This window comes from Geotrypetes seraphini, chromosome 13 (genome assembly GCF_902459505.1).
Source record: "Geotrypetes seraphini chromosome 13, aGeoSer1.1, whole genome shotgun sequence".
NCBI lineage: Eukaryota > Metazoa > Chordata > Amphibia > Gymnophiona > Dermophiidae > Geotrypetes > Geotrypetes seraphini.
In genome coordinates, this window is record NC_047096.1 from 29,983,760 (window position 1) to 30,002,645 (window position 18,886).

The 18,886-nt window shown below is 43.5% G+C and overlaps 1 protein-coding gene across 4 annotated transcripts in view; it reads left to right on the top strand.

Moving 5' to 3' along the window:
* Positions 1-7,786: 7,786 nt before the first annotated feature.
* ZBTB16 (zinc finger and BTB domain containing 16) overlaps positions 7,787-18,886 on the top strand; it is a 371,412-nt gene continuing 360,312 nt past the window's right edge. The window contains exon 1 of one of the 4 annotated variants that reach the window (XM_033917282.1): positions 7,787-7,900. The gene's annotated coding sequence lies outside the window, so the exon portion shown is untranslated. Of the gene's footprint in view, positions 7,901-15,048; positions 15,437-16,306; positions 16,578-18,886 lie in introns of those variants that run through there. The other 3 variants (XM_033917281.1, XM_033917283.1, XM_033917280.1) reach the window with 3 other exon arrangements.

Sequence of the window (18,886 nt, forward strand, 5' to 3'; positions counted from 1 at the left end):
TAAGGAGACTAGGACAACGGCAAAGTATGGAAATATAAATTCTTGTCCAATAACGTAAAGCGCTTCCAGTTTTCATTAGAGGGACCTCTGTTATTAGGCAGCTTGTGTTAAATGGCTGTTAAGAATCTGATCCCAAAGTACATTAAATTCAGTGATAATTATAAGAGCGCTTCTCTATAACATTCTCCTTAGATGAAACTCACACTGCTTTACCCCTCAGGGTATCTTTCTACTAATACAATTCCTATCTGTTGTATTATGCAACAGTAAAGGTGCTGTACTGTACAATGCGGAACACGGGGAATCACTGTAATAATACATTGGTGGTCCTGGCTTATGTGCATGACCGAAGAGCGGGACTTGGGTGTGATTGGATGTGAAGATCTTAAGATGGCCAAACAGGTTGAAAAGGTGACAGCGAAAGCTAGAAGGATGCTAGGTTGCATAGGGAGAGGTATGGCCAATGGAGGTATTCATACCTCTGTACAAGACTCTGGTGAGACCTCATTTAGAATATTGTGTACAATTCTGGAGGCCGCACCTTCAAAAAGATATAAAAAGGATAGAGTTAGTCCAGAGGAAGGCTACTAAAATGGTGCATGGTCTTCACCATAAGGCGTATGGGGACAGGCTTAAAGATCTCAACATGTATAGAGGGGAGATATTTAAATTCCTAAGTAATATAAATGTGCATGAGTCGAGTCTCTTTAATTTGAAAGGAAACTCTGCAATGAGAGGGCATAGGATGAAGTTAAGAGGTGATAGGCTCAGGAGTAATCTAAGGAAATACTTTTTTACAGAAAGGGTGGTAGATGCGTGGAACAGTCTCCCGGAAGAGGTAGTGGAGAGTGGAGACAGAGACAGTGTCTGAATTCAAGACGACGTGAGATCTCTTAGAGAGAGGAAGAGATAATGGTTACTGTGGATGGACAGACTGGATGGGCCATTTGGTCTTTATTTGCTGTCATGTTTCTAAGTTTCTATGCTCCAGCACCATAGTGCAGTGTTAAAGCTTGAGACATGGGGCCAGCCCCTCCATTTGCACTTTTAAATTCAAGTTAATTCATTTTCTTTTGTCCAGCAGTTTCTCGTTGCTCACCTGAGTTTCCAGTTCAATTGAAATCTTCCCCAAGCAAGTATGTGGCACTATGAACCTTCATTTGCATCTGCTCAGAAGTTTCAACTCATTACTTCTACTGCTACTACTATTAATTAGTTCTGCCAGACGTACGCAGTGCTGTACAGAGTCACAAAGGAGATTGTAAGCTCACTCGAGCAGGGACTATCTAAATAATCAAGGCAGCCTAACAGGATGCCAGGATAGGGGTTAAACTGCTGGCTAGGAAGGTGAGCAGAGGGGAGTCTAATTCAAGTTCTGCAATGATGGTTTTCTGGCTGAACAGTACCGACCTGGTTCTGTTCAGAACTTTGCATAACCATTCTCAAGTAATGTACAGGGTAGGATGCCCTCCTTGACAGAAAATGTGAAATGCCAACCTTGATTTTCAGGAAAGCCATCTATAGCTGCTTTGGATCTTAAAGCTAAAAAATCCAATTCTGCCTGCCTGAGTAAAGGATGGAGAGTGATTCCCAACCAAAGCAGATCAAACTTTTCTACCTATACGATCTTGTACAGCTCCTCACCCAGAATGATAGTGAACTGTTGAGGAAGACAAAGAAAACTGACTTGAGCATGGCGGATATCCGAAGTGCTGAAGTTTCTACTACTTGCAGTTGGTATAGATTATTCTTAGCCAACTGGATGGACCAATTGATCTTTTTCTGCCGTAATCTATCATGTTACCTAGCCTATGATTTCTGCTGGTAATAAGCACATAAGCACATAAGCCTTGCCTCTGCCGAGTCAGACCATAGGTCCATCATGCCCAGCAGTCCGCTCCCGCGGCGGCCCCCCAGGTCAATGACCTGTAGTGATCTATTACTCAAGAGCATTTTGTCTTGTATAGTAACCCTCTAATTGTACCCTTGGATTCCCTTACCCTTTAGGAACTCGTCCAATCCCTTTTTGAAACCCAAAACCGTACTCTGCTCAACTACCCCTTCTGGAAGCGCATTCCAAGTGTCCACCACCCTCTGGGTGAAGAAGAACTTCCTAGCATTTGTTCTGAACCTATCTCCCTTCAATTTTTTTGTGTATCCTCTAGTTTTTGTTGCCCCCGCCAGTCTGAAGAATCTGTCTCTCTCTACCTTCACTATACCCTTCATGATCTTATAAGTTTCTATCATATCCCCTCTAAGTCTCCGCTTTTCCAGGGAAAAGAGCCCCAGCTTCTCCAGCCTCTCAGCATACGAGAGGTTTTCCATGCCCTTTATCATTTTTGTTGCTCTTCTCTGGACCCTCTCAAGTATCGCCATATCTTTCTTTAGGTACGGCGACCAGTACAGCAGTTAGAGATGAAGGAGGTTCTTAAATCAGATGCACTTTTTCTCCAGTCTGAAGAATGGACTCACCAAGAATCACAAACTAGCCATATCAGAGCCAGTGATGCTTGGGATTAAAGAACTGGAGGCAAGTATGGTTCAAAGAAGCCAAAGCAGTGCTCCTGTCTATCCTTTAAATCTGATCAGACACATCAATCTATCATAACATAAAAACTTATTTCTATACTTCAGTACCATTGAGTTCTATGCAGTTTACATAAGAAAATAAGTAACAATAAGATGAGATGCTTCAGTTACCTAGAAATCTAGCAAACAAAAATGTTTTTAAATGTATCCTAAATTGTTGATATGTACTAGAGGTCGCAATTAAAGAGTTCAAATCCTTATCCCAGGATGCTGCCTGGTAGGACAGAAAACGTTGGTGACATTTTAAAAAATTTGCATCCTTTAACAGATGGGAAAGTGAAAAGAACATCTCAGTGTCTAGAACAGTGGTTCCCAACCCTGTCCTGGAGGACCACCAGGCCAATCGGGTTTTCAGGCTAGCCCTAATGAATATGCATGAGAGAGATTTGCATATAACGGAAGTGACAGGCATGCAAATCTGCTCCATGCATATTCATTAGGGCTAGCCTGAAAACCCGATTAGTCTGGTGGTCCTCCAGGACAGGGTTAGGAACCACTGGTCTAGAACTTTTTAAATTAGCAAATATGAATGAATCCACCAGATAGCTAGGCATGAGACCAGACGATACCTTAAAGCATAAACAACCAAACTTAAACTTCACATGGGCCTCAACCGGCAGCCAATGCAGTTTTGTGCAGAAAAGGAGCGATATGATCGGACTTTTTCAAATTAAAAATCAATCGGTCTGCTGCATTCTGAATAATGCACAGTCTGTAGAGATTTTTGGGAGTACCAGCAAAATGAACAATGTTGCAATATAGTCCAATTGACTCAAGACCAGAGATTCTACCAACAACCTAAATAATAAGAGATCAAAATATGCCAGAGGTTCTCATTCCAGTCCTTGGGACACATCTGGCCAGTCAGGTTTTCAGGATACCCGCAATGAATATGCATAAAATACATTTGAATATACTGTTGACAGTGCATGCAAATTTATCTGTAAATTTTTGATTTGAGAATTATATTTTATACCAATGTCTCGCAAATTTTCCAAAGCTACAGCACACTAAACTGAGGGCTGCGGCTTGAGGGCATCCGGAAATGCGCAGTCTTTGACGCGATTACATTGCATGCATGAAATAATCACATCAATGTTTGCACATGTGCGAAGTCCCTCCAGATGGGGAAGAGAAGAGGCGTGGAAAGGAGGCACCAGCGCCGACTACCTACAGGCAGTCAGCCAGTGCCGGTGCCTTTCCTCCTCCCCGGCATCTCGTGGCATACCCGGAATCTCACCGTGGCATACACTTAGCAATACTCTGTTTTATAAATATATTTTGTAAATATTTTTATTGCAATGTCATTGTCTTAGGAGGAAGGGCTGTGGCTCACTCACTGAGCTGCTGCCTCTGCACCCAGAGGTTATGAGATCAAATTATGGTGCTGCTGCTTGTGACCCTGAGCAAGTCACTTAATCCTCTAGTGCCCAAAGCTTTGAATGTTAGCTTTGAAATGCCAAAGTGACAAAAAGACGGTATAGAAGTCCCCATTCCCTTGTAATTTTTATAGTACCGTATTTCCCCACATATAGGTCGCCCCTCTGCACAGGCCGCCCCCATGTATAGGCCGCAGAAAAGGGCGGCCTATGTTTAAAAATCAGAAGATAAGCCGCTCCATGATATTAGCTGCGGCTTATCTTCCAGTACCTACCCCTGCCTTTTTCAATCCTCCTCCCTACCCTGTACCTTTGTCAGAGCCCCCTTGCTGGACGGTGCGCAGCTCGAGTCTCCAGCGGTGCAGGGCAGGCAGCCACGATCACTTTGGCATCCGGCCTGCCCCCGCACCGCTTGCTTAATGGCTATCAGCTCTCGTGGGACTCGCGAGAACTGACATCAGCCACTCAGCAAGCGGTGCAGGTGCAGGCCGGATGCTGAAGAGATCGCGGCTGCCTGCCCTGCACCGCTGGAGATTCGTGCGCCGTCTGCCTTCCAGCGAGGGGGCTCTGAAAAAGGAATGGGGGAAGAGGGGATGATTTATAATTGCTGCATAGGCCACTCCATTTAACTAGGCCACGCCCCATACATGGGTTTGTAAAACCCATGTATAGGCCACAGCCTAAATATGTGGAAATACAGTAATATCATTGCAATTGCTTTTTTTAACTGTAGTATTGTTAACCGTTTAATACATTTGTCATTGCAGTATGTCAAGGACAATAAATCCAATCTAGTCTTCTGTATATTTATTGTAGGTATCCTGAAAACCTGACTGGCTGGGCAGTGGCGTAGTAATGAGGGAGGGCAGGGGGGCGGGCCGCCCCGGGCACCGTCTTGGTGGGGGCATAGGCACCCGTCCTCCTCTCAACCCCCTTTCCCCCCACTGCCACGCCTGTGCGCCATTTTCCTTCCCCTGTAACGTTCCTGGCAAGAGCAGCTAGCTAGCAGCTAGCTAGCGCTGGCTCTTCCTCTGATGTCACTTCCTGGACCCGTGCCTAGGAAGTGACATCTGAGCAAGAACCGACACCGGCATGACAGCAGCTTGGGGGTTGCTGCTCGCATCAGGAATGCTACAAAGGTACAGAGGAAGTGAAGCGGCACGCACATGGCAGGAGAAGGCATGGAAGGAGCGTATGGAGGTGGGAGTGGGGAGGAGAAGAGGTTGGGGAAGGGGCGCCTCTCACTCTTGCTATGCCACAGTGGCTGGGCGTGTCCTGAAGACTGGGATGAGAACCTCTGGTTTGAACAGCAAGAACCTGACCAAAAAAAAGCCACCAAACAAAAATTCACATACCTAAAAGCAAAACCTGTGGATTACAGTAAATCATTGCAAAATTCATGGTCATGGTTATATGCTTTTACTGGTTTAGGATAAAAATTTGAGGCACAATCTGTGTGTCAGAGCCTGGAAGTTCTGACTGTTGCACAAATGCCCTACTTTTAATTTTGGGAGCAAATATTGATGACCAGCTTTCACTTTTCTTCCTTGGGAGGACCAGCTGTGGAGATCCAATCAAAACAATGATGGTGATTAATCAAACACCTTCTACCCCAAGGAGTTTCATGCAATTACTTGTGCAAGGGCCCATCAAGTATGACAAGACCAAAGTGGTATTTCATTATATTTATACTCCATTTATCAGATAATACACATAATGCAGACAAACACTGACACACATAGACCCATTCTTCTCGCCTCATTCCTAACCCTGGAAATACACCCTTTTTTCTGCTATGCATAGAGAATGCACACATTTGTCAGAGGGAGTAGAAGTACACAGAAGGAGACCAGACATTTCAGAAACGTGCAGGAAATACACTGGTTTCACTTCCTATTTCATTTGCTTCCCAAGAGACCAGAGTAGGTGGTATAATGAAAGTGCTGCCCAAGGAAACACATCAATCCTCGTATGGCCCAAAAGGAAAGTATGTTTCTACGAGCAGAGGTGGTGCGTCAGTGTTGCAGTTTTAGTGGTGATTGAAATCAATATGGATTAGAGCAGTGGTCTCAAACTCAAACGCTTTGCAGGGCCACATTTTGGATTTGTAGGTACTTGGAGGGCCGCAGAAAAAAGTTAATGTCTTATTAAAGAAATGACAACTTCGCATGAGGTAAGTACCTACAAATCCAAAATGTGGATCATCTGAAATTATCAGAAGCAATTAAGAAAATATTTATAAACTATAGTTTATAAATCTTTCCTTAATTGCTTCTGATAATTGCAGTGCAACATGCAAAAAGGGAAAAACTATCAAAGTATCAACTGCAAGAGACAAGATTTTGGACCAACTGTTTTGAGGCCGTCAGTAATCTAAAGAATGATTCTTTATGGGAAAACTTGTGCCTAAAGTGTCCGGTGGTTGCGTCTGGCAGGCGTGTTCTGTAACATTGCCTGCCTCACTACTGTAACCTCACGCAAGCGCTTTCCTGCGTCTGTATGCGATTGTGAGGTGTAGTGGAGAGGACAATCGCGTACAGACGCAGGAAAGTGCTTGCGTGAGGTTACAGCAGTGAGGCGGGCAATGTTACTTGTGCCGGACACTTAAGGCACAAGTTTTCCCATAAAGAATCATTCTTTATAATACAGAGGGCCTTAAAATAGTACCTGGCGGTTTGAGACCACTGGATTAAAGAGTTATAGAGGGAGACAAATTTCACCCATCCCCACTAGAATCTAACCCATACCCATCCATACTTGCTGAGATCCATTCCATTCCCACAATTAATCTTCTCCATCTCTAGTTACGCCAGCAGGAGGCAAGGTTATTTCTCACTCACTTGCAGGCCTCTATTTCCTCACAACTCCAACAGCCTCTTGTGTGTGTGTTTTGGGAGGGAAGGGGGGTTGGAAGGTATTCACTATTCAGAGGAACAGAGTAGCGAGTAAAACATACCACAAAAAGGTGTCACAGAGCTTTGCACTCCTGTGTTCTTGAGAAGTTTTAGTAGTTCCAACAGGAGGTAATACAAACTAATCTCACTCAGCTATAAGCTTCACTGGCACAAGGGATCAGACATAACAGTCCAATGACAGTGTCACACACAGATACTGTGTAGTGAGCTTCTATTTGTAGTAATCAAACCTCAAAAGTCTTGGCTGTTTTCCCTCATCAATTGTGCTAAAAACTTTTCTTTTCAAAGATGCGTATGGTTATTATGAGTAGTAAAAATTGACAATCTTATACACATTTTCGGTTTTTTCTTTTTTAAAAAAACAGCCACCACTTACCCACCTTTTGTTTTTCCCTTTTATGTTTCTTCCTCTCTTCTATCAAAATTGTAACTATTTCCCTATTTAGCCTCACATGTCTTGTATGTTTTACCCTCACATTTTTATGAATTTAGGTTTTTGATTAATTTGTAAAGTATGTTTCTTGTCTATATAACAAATTTGTTTTTATGTCATTGTTAACACTGTACTTGTTTCATTTATTAATACATGTTATTTTTATTGTACATCGCCTAGCAAATTATATAGGCGATTCATCAAGACTTAATAAACTTGAAACTTGAAACTTGAGCAAAAGTTTGAGGGCTGCTTCTCTCTTCCTGGGGCCTGACGATTCAACCAATGAATGTTCCAGCTGCCTCTGATCATTTCAAGCCTCATTCTCATCTCTAATTACCTCAATGCATTCCAAGCCTCATTGTGGTATTGACAGAGATTTTTGACTATGCTGCTGTGGGAATCCCGCAACTTCTTCCATTCCCGGGGCAGAGGGTTACCTACCAAATGGCTCTTCCATTTTTGGATCTCTGCAGTGACTTTTGCCTAGCTGGAACTGAAATTATACTCACAGATAAGTGCTTGGTTCTTTTCTTTTTGGCTGCTTTGAAGTTTTTTTTGGAAGCCTTTTTGAGACTTTTGAGGTAATTTATTGAGCATATACGAGTATTATAAAGTCCAAACAAGTATAATTGTAATCAAGAGAATTTAGTAAACTGTATAGAGTTTTTTGACCAAGAATGTATTGCCTATTGCAGCCTTTGAAGCTGACATAGCAACACCTTGAACTCTAAATCCTGGGAATACTGAGGTCTTTTTCATATTCTCTTTGAGTGGGTGATACAGTTCAGAGTTATTTGAATACTTTTTGGTGTATTGAGACATCCGGGTTTTACTTCCATTGTTTTCAATTGAAGTACAACCCAGATGTCTCAACCCATCCTTCTTTATCTGGAGCCATATGGTAACCCTACAGCAGGCATAGGCGCCAGCTCTGTCAGTGCCCGTGCACTCCCAATATTATGGGGACATTATGTGACCACAGGGCCATGTTTTTTTTGGGGGGGGGCAAACAGGGCAATTGCCCTCAGCCCTGCGTCTTTAGGGGGCCACTTGAAGGCCAGCATGTTTCCCCCTCCTCCTCACCCTGTCCGGAGTCCCCCTGGCCTTCCCAGTCTAACTTTGAAAAGTAAATATGGCCTGCAAGGGATCACGGGTGCTACAGTGATCAGGCCGCCCATGGTCTCCACTGCACTTTTTCTCTGCCGTAATCCCACCCCCTCCTCTGATGTAATGTCCTGTTTCAGTCTGAGACATATCGCAGCAGAGGTAAAGAGCAGTTGAGGCCATGGGCAGCCTGTTAGGATCGCTGCAGCTCCTGCGATCCCTTGCAGGCCATAATTACTTTTCAAAGTTAGATGGGGAAGGCCAGGAGGACACCGCATGAGGGGGTTAATAAGAAACATGCCGGCACACCCTGTACACAGACAGAAGAAGGGGGTTCAAAGGGACTGAAGGTGGATAGAGGAGGAGAAGGGGAAGAAATAATGGGCCGGGAAACAGGACAGGGAGAGAGATGGTGGCAATAGGATGGAAGGAGGGGAAAGAAAGGGAGAGAAGTTGGATCCAAGGGGTGGTGTGGAGGGAGGGGGTATAGAGATGCTGGATAGAATAGTTAAGAAGAGAAAGGGAGAGATAGTGGATTCTGGGGTGGTGGGGAAGGAGGGAGGGAGATGACGAATGAAAGCGTAGCTGAGAAAAGGAGAGATGGTGGATCTGGGAATGGTGGGATCCATTGCTGCAGCCACTCTTTTATTCTTTGGGCCGCAGGCAGCATGAGTAAGGTAAACATGCTGTCTTCCATGGCCTGCAAACTTTTCCTCTGCTACTGCTTCCTGTCCCCACCTAGGCATGAAGCAGTAGCAGAGGGAAAACTTCCGGGCTTCTGAAGATAGCGTGTTTACTTCACTCACGCTGCTAGCAGACTGAAGAGTGCAAGAGTAGCTGCTTTATCGGATCCCTGTGGAGGGGAGGAGCACAGTGGGGTCACTAGGGGATCGCGGAGGTGAGAGGGGGTCATTAGAGGAATGCTGGACTGCCGAGATAGAGAGGAAAAATAAGAAAGAGATGCTAGACCTCTGGGGGAGGGAAAGGAAAGAGAAGGGAAGGACAGGGATACCAGACCATGGTAGGGAGGAGGAGGGAAGGAGAGGAGAGGAGATAGATACCAGACCACAAAAAGGGAGAAAGGGAAGGAGAGAAATGTGAGATAACTGGAGGGAGAGGGAAAGAGATGCCAGACCAGGGAAGGGAAGGAGTGGAGAGAGGTAGGTGAGAGAGGGAAGAGAAGGACAGGGAGGTTTGAGACCATAAAGGGGAAGGAGGGGAGAGAGATGTCAGACTATCAGAGGGAGAGGGAGGAGATGCTGCATAGGGATGGGAAGGGCACAGAGATTCAAGAATGCTGTTTAAGAAAAGTTGGGAAAAGGGAGAAGAGAGGGAGGATATGGTGCATATAGATGGCTAGGAGAGGGGAAGGGCAGAGAGAGGGAGGAGATGGTGCACATGGATAAATGGGAAGTGAAGAGATGGAACAGTAAATAGATTTGAGGAGGAAGCAGAAAAATTGAAGAAAGTTACATAGTAACATAGTAAATGACGGCAGAACATCCAGTCTGCCCAACCATACATGCTCCATAAATTAATTTAATTTAAATGGTTCTTTTTCTGGGCCATAAACCCAGAGCCCTGCCAGTTGAATATTAAAAGTTAATACTTCAAAATAATGCTGAATTCTATAATAAATATTGTGTTAGATCAAGTATAAATATTATCTTGTGAATAAAATATTACCAAAACGTAATGTGTTGCATCATGTTGTCTCTCTTGTACAATGTGGTCAGTATCCACCCAGGTCATAAGCAATACGCAAGGACCATAAATTGAACTGAAGGGAACCTTCATCACACATGTGTGTTCCCACCTCAATGGCAATTTAAGCCGTTATTCAAACTCACTGATCTTTATAATGTATAATCACTAGTTGAAACCAAAAAAGGTCCGATTGCTTATCTGGAACACTGACGTCCGGCGATGAGGTGTGCAGTTCAAGTCAAGTCTTGTCCTGTGCAATTGTGTCTCCCACATGTGCAAAATAATGCTTTTGAAAATCCAAGTTTTGTTTGTGCCTGCTAAAAGTTAATTCAAGTCAAGAATGGATAGATAGTTCTGATTGGTCCTGCAAACTGGACAATGGATTGGATTTGCACTGGAGCAAAGACATTCTACTACTATTTATTATTTCTAAAGCGTTGAAAGGCATACGCAGCACCGTACTTTTTAACATACAATAGACGGTCCCTGCTCAGAAGAGCTTACAATCTAATTTAGACAGGACATTCCGGGGTTGGGGAGATAATGGTAGAGGAAATGATACAGTGGTTATAGATATCTGACATTCTCTCAGTAATGGGGTACTTTGTGAACAATATTCAGGACTAGAGAAATTGATTGAAGTCCCCCCCCACCCCACCCCACCTTTGGTTTTCTGGATTATGCCTATCAGAATGAATAACAAACCTGCATCTACTTTTGCACAATTCAGTTAACAAGAAATGGGGGAGGGCAAGATCAATAGTGAGGGCCGTTTAATACTTGTAGCAAAACAAAGAACAGCAAGAAACTGTCAGGAATTAGGACTGAACTCCAAAGGACACTTGACAAGTTAATGCCTCTGGCTTTATTTTCCAATAAGTGTAAGATGGCACCTGGTTTCCCTTAACCCTGTGCCCCATCCAAATTTAGTTGGCAACTCCTTTCTTCTGCTCCCCCCCCCCTCAATCCACCACAAAAAAGAGAAAGACTGCAAGAAAGCTGCTTTGTAATTTTTAAGCTCCCTCTATGTAAGCTAACCAGAAAGGAAATGTTTCTACTTTTCTTTCAGCCAAAAATTATTGCAGTCCAATTTTTCAAGGCACCAGCATTGGGGAAGGGGTAAAACGCGGACCTCACGGACCTCGTAGATCTAAACCCCGTACGGCCTTAAAAATCTGAGGTCCGTGTCGGTCCGGTGTCCGTGCCGCTTGTAGTTTCTGTCGCTGACAGACCTTGATGAGATTTTAGCGCTGACGGATCCGTCTCAGCATAGGGAGGGGAAAGTGTTAGGATCCGTCAGCGCTAAAATCTCTTCGAGGTCTGTCAGAGCCAGAGACTAGTGCTGGAGTTTGAAGACTTCTTTTCCATAACGCACGTCCAAAACCTATGTCCCCGCTCTTTTGGCTTCTGTTCTGCCGCTCCAGCACTAGTCTCTGGCTCTGACAGACCTCGAAGAGATTTTTAGCGCTGACGGATCCTAACACTTTTCCCTCCCTATGCTGAGACGGATCCGTCAGCGCTAAAATCTCATCAAGGTCTGTCAGCGACAGAAACTACAAGCGGCGCGGACACTGGACCGACACGGACCTCAGATTTTTAAGGCCGTACGGGTTTAGATCCGCGAGGTCCGTGTTTTACCCCTTCCCCCAGCATTGCTCCTAAAATGGGGCACCTGAAGGATAATACACCTTATCACAGGCCAAGCAACATCAGCTACAGGCTGGAGGGCAACCAGCATCATTTTCAAGTTGACAAAACACTGGTTGTTAACTAGTTTCTTGGTGGATTCTCCATAATTTGTCCCAATCTCACCTTTTCTCAGATCTGAATTGTACCAGTTTGCTGATGAATTGGGAGCCAGATTTCTTTTAATGAATCCGGGGCTAGTTTTTGCTTACTACCTATTGTGGAAGATTAAGGAATGAGATTACTTGTGTTTTCCAGCTTGCTTGATCTGGCTCAGCAAAGCTGGGGTCTTCAGAAGTGAAGGATAGTAAGTTACAGAAAGGAGACTGGGTGCCAAGCTCATCCCCTGCCTCTCCTTATACCGAGTACTGTCAGTCCACTTAAGAGTGAGTGTGTGCGAGGGGTTCTAAACTTAGGTATAGCTCTACACTTCTCCCTCCATATTCACAGTTTCAGCAATCGCGGTTTCAATTATTCACGTTTTTTAGCTTTCTGGCTCCTCCTCCCCAATGACGTCAGCCTGCATAGAGAAATCGCTGATTCCAAGAGTTTACAGAGAAAATCGCCGATTCCCAGCACTTTCTTCTTTGTGTTTTGCCTCTCCTTCAGGAACAGGCGAGGTCTCCCACCATGTTATTCGCGGTGTCACCATATTCACAATGGTTTTTTAATAGAAAATAGCGAATAACACATGAAAAAGTTATTCGCGGTTTTTCTGTATTCGCACGTCTGTTATTCCCCTATCACAGCGAATACGGAGGGAAATATGTAGTTAATTAAGAGAAATGCACCAAATCCAACCTATCCTAATTTAAGGGTGTGGCGCAGTGGTTAAAGCTACAGCCTCAGCACCCTGGGGTTGTGGGTTCAAACCCACGCTGCTCCTTGTGACCTTGGGCAAGTCACTTAATCCCCCCATTGCCCCAGGTACATTAAATAGATTGTGAGCCCGCCGGGACAGACAGGGAAAAATGCTTGAGTACCTGAATAAATTCATGTAAACCGTTCTGAACTCCCCTGGGAGAACGGTATAGAAAAATTGAATAAATAAATAAATAAATAAATAAACTTGACAGCTTACCACTTTAATTTTTTTTTTTTTTTATTAAAGTTCACCATAAATTGTATGTACACATGCATACTAAAAAAAAAAAAAGGGCAAATTAGTTGAAAATATATGCAAATTATATTTTTGCAGTTTATTACGTCTATTTGTCTAACACGTTTAAAAGGGGAGTCGGCGTTTGCTAATTGCAGAGATAAATGTTTATTTCTACTTTGTAAATGCAAAAAAGTTCATTTGAATGTGAAAGAGCACTGACAGGCATCGAGTGAGAGAGACAATATGTCAAGTGTCAAAATTGGGAGCTCGAGTTGTTTCCACTGAGCAAACCCAGCAGCAGCTCCTTGAATAACAAATTGGAGGATTAAAAATGTGTATTCGAGCTATTTGCATTTTATGGAACCGCTTATAAAAGCAGAGGCGACTTAATGCCAGGTACAGATATAGGGAGAAAAGAGCTGTAATCAACGATCTAATCTTTACACATCCAGGGGGGGAATAAATATTGATAGTGATATTTGGGTAACTTTATTCTTTATTTGTATTGTATATTAGGATATATTATGATATTATTATATGCAGGAAAATGAAAATATTGAATGATATGTATGTTACCTGTATAGATAATAGTGTAATACGTGGAATATCTTTTGTTCTTTCATTTGTATGACACTGTTTTTGATTAAAAATCAATAAAGAATTAAAAAAAAAACGAAAAAAAAAAAACGACCTAATAAGGATCATAAGATAAAACATTTGACTTTGTGGACACTGGAGCCGAGTTTTAAACATCTGCGAACTAGTCATCTGAATTATGAAAGATCTTTAAAAATTCTTTGATCGATACTGAACGAAACGATTCCAAACGAAACAACTTTTTTTGAAGTGAACGGTAAGAAAGGCAGAAATAAGATTCCCTCTAAGCTCAGCTCCTGCCCCTTTTTTGCAGTGCACGTGAAGAAGTTGGACCGGTCCGATAACATCGTTTTTTCTTTGTGTGTTACCGTAAACCAGGTTAAAAAAAAATTAAAGAAGCCACCAAAGTACAACTTGTGCAAGAACAATTCTTAGACATATTTAACCCCTCGTGACCACGGCATCCAGATACAGAATCTTCCCCGACCAAATCCAAAAGACCTTTCAAGCTGCAAAAGTAGACTAGCTAAGAACGACCTCTACTTTAAATCCTTTTTTTTTCTCCCCAATTTACCCCGGGTGAAATGAACAGAAACTTTTGGAGGACTATAATCTAATACCAACACCTAATAGGAAAAAGAAAATACTAAGTCCGTCCTAACATTATGAAAGTTAAAGAAAAGCCAAAAAAATATTTTGCTCCCCTTAATCTGAAAATTGACCCCAGTTTGCCCCACTTACAAACCCTTCTTTCTTCCTCTATCCACCCTTCGGGGATGGCGCAGCCTCCCTGCAGGTGATGATAACTTTTTTAAACCCGGGATCAGACTAATCTAAATATAACACGGAGATATAATCTAAATATAACACGGAGATAACATCTTTCACTAGTCCAGTAATATGCACCACAGCACACACAGAATCTAGTTGTCTTCTGCTTGATTTTTAGCCCTCAGGGAGTTCAAACTCAGCACCTGCTGCCAGCCAGCCCCCCCCCCCCCCCAAGTAGGAACCAGAGCCGAAGCTGCCCGTCCTAAATGGACCGATCAGACTTGTCCCCAGCGCAGAGATAAGTCACAGTGATGAGGGCGAGCAAACGAGCCTTGGGCTCCCAGCGGGGCTTTTGTCTCTTGTGTTGGCTGTAACGATGTTGCAAGCGCTGCAGCTTTAAGCCCACTTCGCTTCATTGACTCTTCGGGAAGGCTGCCTCTTTTCCTCCATCATTGTTGATGGCAGAGAGGATGGTGGGACCCGAGCGCTGTGCAGCGGCCACTCCTCGCGCGCCGGCTGGCCTCCCCCTCCCCCTCCCCGCGATTCGGACTCGTCTCAAGAGCGCCACTCCCCGCCCCGAATCACGCGCAGAAAGAGTCCGGGCTGCAAAGTTGAAGCAACTTTTTCCTTCCCTCCCCGACCACCTGCTTCCTGACAAAAGTGCAGATTGTTTACAAACCTGCAAACACGAGAGGGGCGCCTATGCCGCCCCCCTCCTCTTTTCACTAGATTTCCAGCAAAGGGTCTCGCGCATCTTCCTGTTAGATCTGGTCGATTGTTGCGAGATCTGATTTTTTTTAATCCTTCCAAGAAGCAGCAACAGAGATCAGGAATCTCCGTGCAAAACCCCAGGAAAAAAAAATAATAATAATTAAACGTCCAAACATCCCGGTCTCCATTAGAGCAGCTTAAAACGCAAGCTTTCACAGTTGCTTCCGATAAGTCGTACTTAGGCGAGAGAAAGGAACAGTCTGGATGAGAATGGGTTTTATATCACCCCGAATGAGAGCACCAGAAGAACGCTTCCCCCTCCGTTGATAGCATTTAAGTACTCCATTTTAGTCATGCATGACTAAGGGGCAGAGAAGCAGTAAAAGGTTTCTGCTTTTGGAGTTTTAGCCCTGAAAAATGAAGCGTCAGGTAACTAAGGGTAAGAGGTACACAACTGGCTTATAGGGATCTATATAGCGCCAGTGCTTTTAAAACAGCAGCATTCGAGGCTCCGGATGGGCAGGGATAATAATTTAGCACATTGCTACCAGGTGTATTTTAAACAGGTTTAGCGAGAAAATATACCTGGGCCACCTGAATGAACAACCTTTACATTTGGATGTAAACCCCCCCCCCCAAAAAAAAAAAAAAAAAAAAAATTTTAACACAAACAGATGAGGGACATAAAAAAATGGGGAGTCCCTTGTAGTTTTGTAACCATTTAGACTGTAGTGTACATACACACATAATTATCAAACACAACGTTAAAATACAAGCTAAATGAGTCCAAATAGCCTTATGCCATAAGGTGCAGTCCGTTTTAAAATCTGGAAAACATTTATGGACCCCCTAGTTCCAATTTCTCCATAAGAAAACCTGAGATATAGTGGAATAAAACTGGAGCTAGTTAAAGCCTATGTTTAGGGCAAACAATGCTCTAATCTTATATAGATGGGGGTAGGGAGCATGCACAGAAACATCCGTGCGTGCTAACACATCGAGCACACAGAAAAAAGACAATCACAGGCTTCAAAACAAATTGTTATATCTTGGAAAACCATGTAAAACATTAAGCGTGAAAGAAAACTAACAAAGCAGCTGCAGAAAATACATCTTTTTTTTTTTTTTTAATGCACAACCCGTTATCTGAAAATAAAGCCGAGATTGCAGTGCTACAAGCAAAGAAGCAGCAGCTAGGTGTCAGGCAAAGATGCATTTGTGTGAGAGAGGGCGGATCCTGGGAGGGAGAAAGAAACGTGCTGCCTGCGATCAGGTTGCGAACGAGCAGAGAGCAGCAGCCACACCCACTCCCGCACAGATCCCAGGGAGCAGCCAGTGGCTCTGCCAGCAGTAAAGATGGCCGCCGCCTTGAAGCAATGCGCGAGGCTCCGCACTGGTGGAGCGGCGTGAGGCAAGGGCGCTGAGTTGACGTCACCGCTCTGTTGATTTGCTAACCTTAAAGCAGAGAGGAGTTAGTGAGAATGGGAGCGGGCACTGTGAACTGGTGTATTATGCTGCTGCTTTAATAACATCAACAGTTATCACGCACAAATTTTAATGGTAACAGTAGAACATCACCGGTGAGTGATCTGTGCATGCTGATTTTTTTTTTTTTTTTACAGTACCCATTTTCATTGAATTGGATCATATAATCTTAACAGTACTTGTCATGTAATAAACTTGGTGTGTTATTTACCGTGGAGATTTATTTTGGGAAGGGAAGGGGGAGAGGGAATAGATATGCGTTAATGTGCTTAGAATTTAAAAACAAAGTGAGAGGGGAAAGGGGAGCACTTGTTTCAGGGTGACTTCTAACAAGAATCAGCAACAGTAAGAAAGGGGGGGAAGCAAACCCTTTAAACGCGAAGCTTGAGCTGTGATGGGGAAAATGAATGTTTAAATGATTACATGGGGGACTGAATTGCTTTTTTTTTTTCCTGGGTGATCGCTGGCTGGAAGATGAGAAAAAGAAGGGAGATTGGGTTTGATCTAAACTGGAGTGAGGCTGGCAGGAGGAAAACGTGCTTTTATTTCTCACATTGCAAGAGGAAGGGATGTCCCTGTGCTTGCCTGTTATTTCTGAGACTAACATTTTCCTAAATTACTGTAGATTCAAGGATGCACCCCCCCCCCCCAGCTTTTTATGTATTTATTATTATTTGGGTACAGCTATCTCTCCGTTTCTACTCTGGCACTTTTCTAGCAGAAACACGCTTAGTTAAGCAGGGTTTGTTTATGGTGGGGGTTGTTGGGGGTTTTTTTTTGTCCCAAATTAAAAGTGCTATTCTGAGCCTGCTGGGTTAATTACAGTTTTGCACCTGATGAATATTTTATGATTTGCAATTCATCTTGCGCTTTCTCCTTAATGGCACTGTGAACGTGCTTGCACCCGAGAAGGGAGAATAATGTTTAAAGCTCCCCGGGGTGGCGAAGCGTTAGCTGGCCAATGTCTCCGCCAGTGGGGGTATGTGCGAGATCAGACTTGGGGCTTTGATGCTGGCATTACGGCCCCTTGTTCTGCAACCTGAGTGCCGCTACGTGCCGGTGAAAGGTGCGCAAAGTAACGTTAGCTTGATTAGCAGGAGAGGAGCGGCCCTAATGAGGGACCTCGAGCCCCGTAATGCACGTTTTGTTTAATCGAGGTGTCCTGCCACTTCGTATGTTGTGTCGGTTTTGTTTAAACCAGGCTGACTTGTTTTCAGGAGTTTGCACTGATGCACGTAGTAATTTGCGCTGGGGCTACCTAAGTTTTTTAATTTTTTTACAAACACGGCTCTCGTTCTCTTATGACACATTTCTGAGGGTTGGGAACTTTGTCTGGGTACTGAGATAGTTCATATGCTGGAGTGTGAGGCTTAGTCTCTTGTGTTCCCCAGGAATTAAACCGTGTGCACCCATCTATATTTTGTGGCTCTTAGACCTTATTTTTGGGAGCGGGACTCGGACTCAGCATTATACTTGCAATACACAACTGATAAAGGACTTTTAATAGTTCACTAATTAACCCTTTAAACTCGTGAAAGCATCTTTGTTCTGCTGAAAGATGGCTTTTCCCTGTTGAAAGGAAAACAGGAATTCACAAGTGAAAAGTGGAGGGGCTGGGTGTTTGAGTGAATCTCTTGAGTTTTCTCTCCCTCCCCCCCCCCACACAATTTTTCCTAAAATATTACCTTTTATGTCTTATCACTAATACTATGATGAAAGTTAAACATGTGTTTAAACAATTCTCCTGTCTTTCTCACCAGCAAGGATGGGGGAGCGGAAGGCTCAGTTAATTTTTAATTATTTTTTTTTCAAAGCCCCCCTCTCTCCCCCCCCTTAAAAAGGCGATCATGCAGAGAGGCTTGTTGTGAAAGCAAAATGATTTGTGGAAATGTGCTGGAACTTAGTAAAAGCCGCTTACCGCTACACTACCCTTCCCTTGTGTTTGTGGTAAAGAGTGAGGAAACATTAAGATCCTAAATAGAGTTGGAGGCCTGTTTTCCTTTGATTATCCAACTTTTAGATTTTAATGAGTCTGTGGAAGAAAAATTAATCTGATAGCTAATTGGAATTAATCTGGTTTATAGGGTAGGAAATTGTCACTGTAAGCAATATAGCCACTTAAAATTCAAACTCAAGCATTTTAGGTCTCTAAGAAATCATTCTTTTAAAGAAAAAAATAGTATGATTCTGTGAGGGGAAGACAAACAAATTTCCTTTGGTGGATAGAACTTAAAGATGAAATTGTTTGCTGCGGACCTGTTGTATGTTCTGCTTTCACCTGCATCTTTTGAAAGCTAAGAAAAGTGTTAAGTTCTTGAATGAGTTCCTCATTCAAGTCGATTCTTCACATCAAAGTAGCATCTGGCTGCTTTGCTGAATTTGGAATCGCTGTCTACACTGGACC